The sequence below is a fragment of the Momordica charantia genome (genome assembly GCF_013281855.1).
Source record: "Momordica charantia cultivar OHB3-1 chromosome 10 unlocalized genomic scaffold, Mcharantia_2.0 BLBB01000010.1, whole genome shotgun sequence".
Taxonomy (NCBI): domain Eukaryota; kingdom Viridiplantae; phylum Streptophyta; class Magnoliopsida; order Cucurbitales; family Cucurbitaceae; genus Momordica; species Momordica charantia.
The window spans coordinates 17551356-17557803 of record NW_028275158.1 but is presented as its reverse complement, the minus strand read 5'-3'; the positions used below and the strand labels follow the sequence as shown (position 1 = coordinate 17557803).

The 6448-nt window shown below is 38.3% G+C and overlaps 1 non-coding gene across 1 annotated transcript; it reads right to left on the bottom strand.

The window, feature by feature from the left end:
• Positions 1-4387: 4387 nt before the first annotated feature.
• LOC148208710 (small nucleolar RNA R71) lies at positions 4388-4494 on the bottom strand. The gene has a single exon (XR_015788623.1). It is a non-coding gene; the product is annotated as a small nucleolar RNA R71 (small nucleolar RNA).
• Positions 4495-6448: the final 1954 nt, after the last annotated feature.

Sequence of the window (6448 nt, the reverse complement as noted above, 5' to 3'; positions counted from 1 at the left end):
GGGGAGCTCGGTAGGGGCCGAGATGAGCAACTGTCTGCGGCGTGATTATCGGGCGTAACCGTCGGTCCCGGGATTACCGGGTGTAACCGACGGTCCCGGGATTACCGAATGTAACCGTCGCTAGATTAGCGGGACCACCACCCATAAGTAGAGGACCTCACTCCCCGATCAGGTACGATGATTTCTGGCTTCGAACTAAACTTGGAATCCGACCTATACTGACTTGATCATCGGAGTGCTCACCTTTTTGTGCAGGTCCGCCCTAGTGTTCAGGTCGGTCCGGAGGGAACACGCTGTTGTGCACATCTTTGCATAAACAAGATTTTAATATGTTTTGTACGAGTATGAAACACAAGATTGGAGGCTTAAGGTCATTGCACTGGAACATTCAAGATGGACCTAATCAACCTTTCTTGTGGAGTGTTCAACCTCAGGTAGGGAACTAGTTTTCTCCTTGCCTCGTGGTTTTCGACCAACAAGGTAACCTTGTTCTAATTCTTCCTTGGGGTTGTGCTAAATTGATTTTGGGGGTTTTAGTGTTTGTGAATTAGGAGTTCACATAGGGTTCCTAATTTCAATTCGCCAGGGTTTTCATATCATTTGGTATCAGAGCATAGGCTCTAGATTGGGTATATCAGTGTCTGTGATTTCTATATTATTATTGTCTATTTTTTTTGTCTGAGTTTAGCATCATAATTAGGGTTCTTTATATTCTTAATATTTTGAAGAAAAAAAATTGCTCTGTTTCTTATCTTGGGGTGCCTTTGTCGTGAATTATTTTTTGAGTTCGAAAATTTCAATTTCTTGATTGGTTTGCTTATGTTTGAGCTTGCAATTTTGCTAAGAAGGGAAAAGGTCTAATCTTGTCTTAAACGAAAGGGAAAAAAAGTAGCTTTAAAAAGGAGAAATTTTGCCTCAGAGACATTTTGAGGCATGGAGGAGTTGTCGATTAAACAAAAAGAAAATCTGAATGTACTAGCGGTTGAATCATAAGGTGGAGAATTGATTAAAAAAAAGATTGAACTGTGAATTGAAGTTGCTGAGTATTGATTGAAGAAAGTGGGTCAATTCTAATTGAAGTAAGCAACTCAATTTAATTAAGCAAGCATGTTGATTTTTGTTTAATTGGTCAGCTTTGATAAATCTGGACTCGCGGGTGAATATTAAGAAGCAGAATTAACCATCTGAATTTTCGTGGTTCAAGTAGCTGAAATTTATCAAAACATTTAAGAAAGGAGAGACTTATGAATTGTGTTTGGGTAGCTGAAATTTTAATACTCCAACTAAAATTGCAATCATTCTAGGGGTTCTAAAGACTATATCTTGTCATTTTTGTTTTGGATTTTGGGAGAATTTGTGAGTTTTGTTAATCTTTTTCATTGTCTCCTTTGCTCAATTGCTTTAATATTTTTGTTTAGTTGTTTGTTCTTTTTGTTCATCTTGCATAATTCTATAGATTTTGAGTCTTAGATTGTTAATTCTCAATATCTTATTTTCGTTGTTTCTTATTCTAGTTTGTTGGATCTTGAATATTAGATGTTCTTGATTCTTAGTTTTCTTATTTTTTTGAGTTCTACTTGCTTCTTAAGTTTAACACTTTACCATCATTCCTACTTGACTTGTTGCTTGTTTGCTTCTTTAGCTTCTTGGTTGCAAATTCCTAATTTATTACCCTATAATTGAGATAGAATCCTTTCTTATGAGGGAGAGCATACTTTTTAGAGTGTAAACATGAGCGAACCACCTCAATTGAGTGAGACACGTGAGGGAGGAAATTGTGAGGTCCACTTTTCTTTTAATTGTTTACTCTTTTGCAGCGATGTCAAACTTAGGAGGTAGACCTAATAATGGAGATGTAGAGGGTATCGAACTACAAGAACAACTCTTTGCGATAGTCATGAAAAATGTAGAAGACCATGATCAATGAGAGGTTTGATAGGATGGAGCAAACACTCTGAGGTAAGGATAGACCTTGAGGAAGAAGGTGGACTGAAGAAGTTTTGGAGGAAGAAGATGACTTAGGGCAAGAAGATGATGACGAGGAGCCAGAGGTTGCAGTACCTAGAAGAGGAGGACGTCGAGGCTTTAGAGGAAGAGGAGGCGTCCAAAATAGAAGGCAACAAGGGAGGAGAGAAGACAACCATAGAGATCAGGGCTTTGACAACATTAAGGTTAACTTTCCCAAGTTCCATGACACTTCCAACCCTGAAGATTACTTTGAATGGGAGCAAGAAGTTGATCACATATTTTATGGCAACAACCTCACAGAAGAGAATAAGACAACTATCTCCATTACACAGTTTGAGAGTTATGCACAAACTTGGTGGGATAACGTGTGTTCTAGGACAAGGAGACAACAAGAAGGTCGAGTGGAAATGTGGCTGGAATTGAAGGAGCTCATGAGGAGGCGTTTCATACCGAGACATTACCTTAGAGATTGTGCACAGAAGCTTCAAACTCTACACCAATGAAGCAAGAATGTTGAAGATTACTACAAGGAAATGGAAACGTTGATGGAAATATTGGAGATGGAGGAAGATGAAGAATCTACCATGGTGCATTTCCTTAATGGCCTTAATGCAAACATAGCTGATTGCGTGGATTTGCAGAGTTATGAAGTTATTGAAGACCTTGTTCACTTAGCCGTGAAGATTGAGAAACAAATCCAAAAGTGTAAGTCCAGGTACATTTCTTCTACATCTTTTTCAAATTCATCTTCTACTTGGAAGAATGATGTAAAGCCTACTGAGATAAAGTCTAAGGACAAAGAGGGAGGAGTGAAACTTAAGGAGAAGAAAGAAATAGCTTTGAAAAGTATAGTTGTAATTGATGCTACCAACGATAAGAATCGAGATTTGAAGTGTTGGAAATACCACGGAGTAGGCATCTAAGCTGTGAGTGTCCTAATAAGAGAGTTATGATCATTAAAGAAAGGGAGATTGTAACCGAAGAAGAGGAACAACCTGAGAAGAAGGAAGAGAGTAAAGAAATAAATATTGTTGAATCAGAAATAGAGAGGGAGAATGAAAAGGTTGAGACACTCGAAGAAGAAAGTGAGAAAGAAGAATTTGAGAGTAGTGTATGAAATAGTAAAAAGGGAGATTACAACACTAAAGGAGGAGCAATGCAACCTATATTTGAAGTACAAAGTAAAGATGCTCCTTAAGAAATATTGTTCCAAGCTTGATAATGAATCATTCAATACACAAAGGTTTAGAAGAGATCCAAAGAGATAGATCGTTTGAGTTTTCATGATTATAAATTTGCCCCCCAAGGTGACAAATTAGATTCGAGGACAAATCCTTCAAAATAAGGATTATGTGATATGAACCTGCAAGTCTACCATCAAACTCTGATGAAGATACAAACTTTACGACGATGTTAATTTCATTTTAGTTTGGGGCTTAGCCAATTAGGCCTTAGTTTCTCTATTTTAGGCCAAGTATTGGAAATATTATTTAATTATTTAGTAGTTAGTTTATTTATTTATTTATTTTTTACCAAATAAATTAAGATTTTAGTATTTGATGCTACCTAGGTTATTTTTATTGGTAAGCCATATATAAGCTTATCATTTAGGTTGTAAGGGGACAATTTAGTTTTAGTGGAATTTTGAGCATTTGAGCCGTTTCTTTCAAGCCAGCCAAAAACGCTTGAATTTTGCAATTCTTAATCTAGGTTGCAAACTTGGAACATTCAAGATGGGTTTGATCAACCTCTCTTGTGGAGTGTTCAACATCGAGTAGGGAACTAGTTCTCCTTGCCTCGTGGTTTTCAATCAACAAGGTAACCTTCTTCTAACTCTTCATTGAAGTTGTGTTAAATTGATTTTGGACATTTTAGTGTTTGTTAATTAGGGGTTCACATGCCCAAAGAGTTCCTAATTCCAATTCGCTAGGGTTTTCATATCATCGCTTCAATCCAAACTCAAAATCAAAGAGAGCAATCTAAATCCTGAAACAGCAGAATGATGAAACAATACAACTATTCACCAAATACTCATAAATCGGAGTCACCTCGAAGAGATCTTAAGTGTCAAGATGAAATGCCACTTGCCCTTCTCGGATGCTAAGCCTCTATGCACTAGTGGCGATTTACTCTAGACGACAGAGCATCTCAACACTACCAGGAGCACAAAGGAAAGAAGAATGAAGAACCCTTTTACTAGAAGATCCCCATCGTCACCTACGGTATTTCATCCAAGTGGCTGATTCATTGAAGCTGGAAGGAGTAACCAAAAAGGCTATGTGACTAAAGCTATTCCTTTATTCCTTGAGGGATAGTGTTGGAACATGGTTAGATTCGTTATTAGTTGAGTCCATCACTTCATGGAATGATTTAGCAGAGAAGTTCCTGATAAAATATTTTCCTCCATCCAAAAAATGCCAAACTTCGGAATAATATCAATAATTTCCAGCAACTTCTTGGAGAATCATTGAGTGAGTCATGGTAAAGGTATAAGGGCTTAATCTAGAGATGTCCCCATCATGGTTCCCAATGACGTATCCAGATAGAGACATATTACAATGGTTTGAATGAGGCTACACAATTGGTGATTGATGCTTAAGCAAATGGAGCATTGCTACCTAAGCCATATGCGGAGGCCTTTGATATTTTGGAAAGAATTTCAAGTAACAAGCATCAATGGTCGACCCAATTTAGTGTTCTATTTGGGCAATCAACAGCCAAACAGGAACAACGTTTATGGAAACATCTACAATTCGAGTTGGAGAAATCACCCTAATTTCGATTGGGGCGGAAATCAGTTAGGACAAAATGCAAGAACCAGTAATGCCCCAGCATACCAACAGAAGGTATAATATCCACCTAGATTTTCTGGGCAGAATCAAGCAGCAGTTCAAAAGCAACCTGAAACTATGATCTTGGAGGATATGTTCAAAGCATATATGGTAAAGAATAAGGTTTATATGGCAAAAAATGATGTCACTGTTCAGAGTCAAGTTGCATTGTTGCAGAACCAAGCAGCATCCTTGAAAAATATGGAAGTACAAATAGGACAGTTGGCTACAGATTTGAAGATTCACCCACGAAGAGTGCTTCCTAGTGACACTGAATAACCCAAGAGAGACAGTAAGGAGCAATGTGAAGCTATTACTTTGAGGAGTGGAAAGGTATTGCCTCCTACCCATCCAAATGCTTCAGGAATCCATAATGAATTAAATCAAGATGAAGGAAGTGGGCTACGAACAAAAGAAGAAAGTGAGGCAGACAAGATACCTATGGTTAAAAAAATGACAACCCTGAGGCGGTTAGTGAACAACTCTGAACAATTAAAAGAGGCAACTAGAAGTGACACACAAATTACAAAATCTAAGGCAAAGGAAGTAAACAAAGAGGGAAGAAAAAGTTAAGGCATCCAAAACAAGTGTTGCTGGAGCATCTGTGCCCAAAGCGACCAGAGCAAGTGGCTGCTCCAACAGAATATGCCCCTATACCTCCGTATCCTAAAAGGCTGCAGAAAAAGAACCAAGATACTCAATTCAGAAAGTTCTTAGATGTGCTGAAGCAATTGCATATCAACATTCCACTTGTAGAAGCGTTAGAGCAGATTCCTAACTATGTGCGGTTCTTGAAGGACATTCCCACAAAGACAGATTCCTAACTATGTGCGGTTCTTGAAGGACATTCCCACAAAAAAGTGCAAGTTGAGACAGTTGAGACAGTTTGCCTAACAAAGAAATGCAGCACAATTCTTACCAGCAAAAAATATCGAAGAAAATGAAGGATTTAGGTAGTTTCACTATACCAATTGCAATAAGAGATCAGAAAATTGGACAAGCATTGTGTGATTTGGGAGCAAGCATCAATTTAATGTCGTTGTCTGTTTACAAGAAGTTAGGCATGGGAGAAGCTTGGCCTACTACTGTGACTCTTCAACTGGCAGACCATTCCATGACCCATCCAGAAGGGAAGATTGAATATTATTGGTACAAGTAGATAAGTTTATATTTCTTGCTAATTTCATAATCCTTGACAATGATGTAGATAAAGCAGTACCAAGCATCCTTGGAAGACCATTCCTAGCTACAGGGAGAGCATTAGTGAGATGTACACAAAGAAGAGGTCACCATGCGTGTGCAAGACTAGGAGATCAAATTCTCAATGCATAACTACATGAAGTATCCTGCAGAAGTTGAAGAGTGCTCTATGCTGAAATTTCTAGATGAAACATTGATATAGAAGCTGAGCTCATTGGCTATGTTGGAACAATCGAGTGGAAGAGCTATGTTCGAGTATAGTGTAAGTAGAGATGCTTGAGCTCAAGAAGATTTTAGTGATGGGAATAAAGAGATGACGGTAAAGGAAGGTGCTACCACTAAAATAAAGACCCCAACGCTAGTAGAAGAGTATAAAAATACTGAGCCGTCAGAAGCCCCAGCGCAGCATGCAGAAGCTAGTGAGGGCTAACCAAGTGAGGAGATGGTAG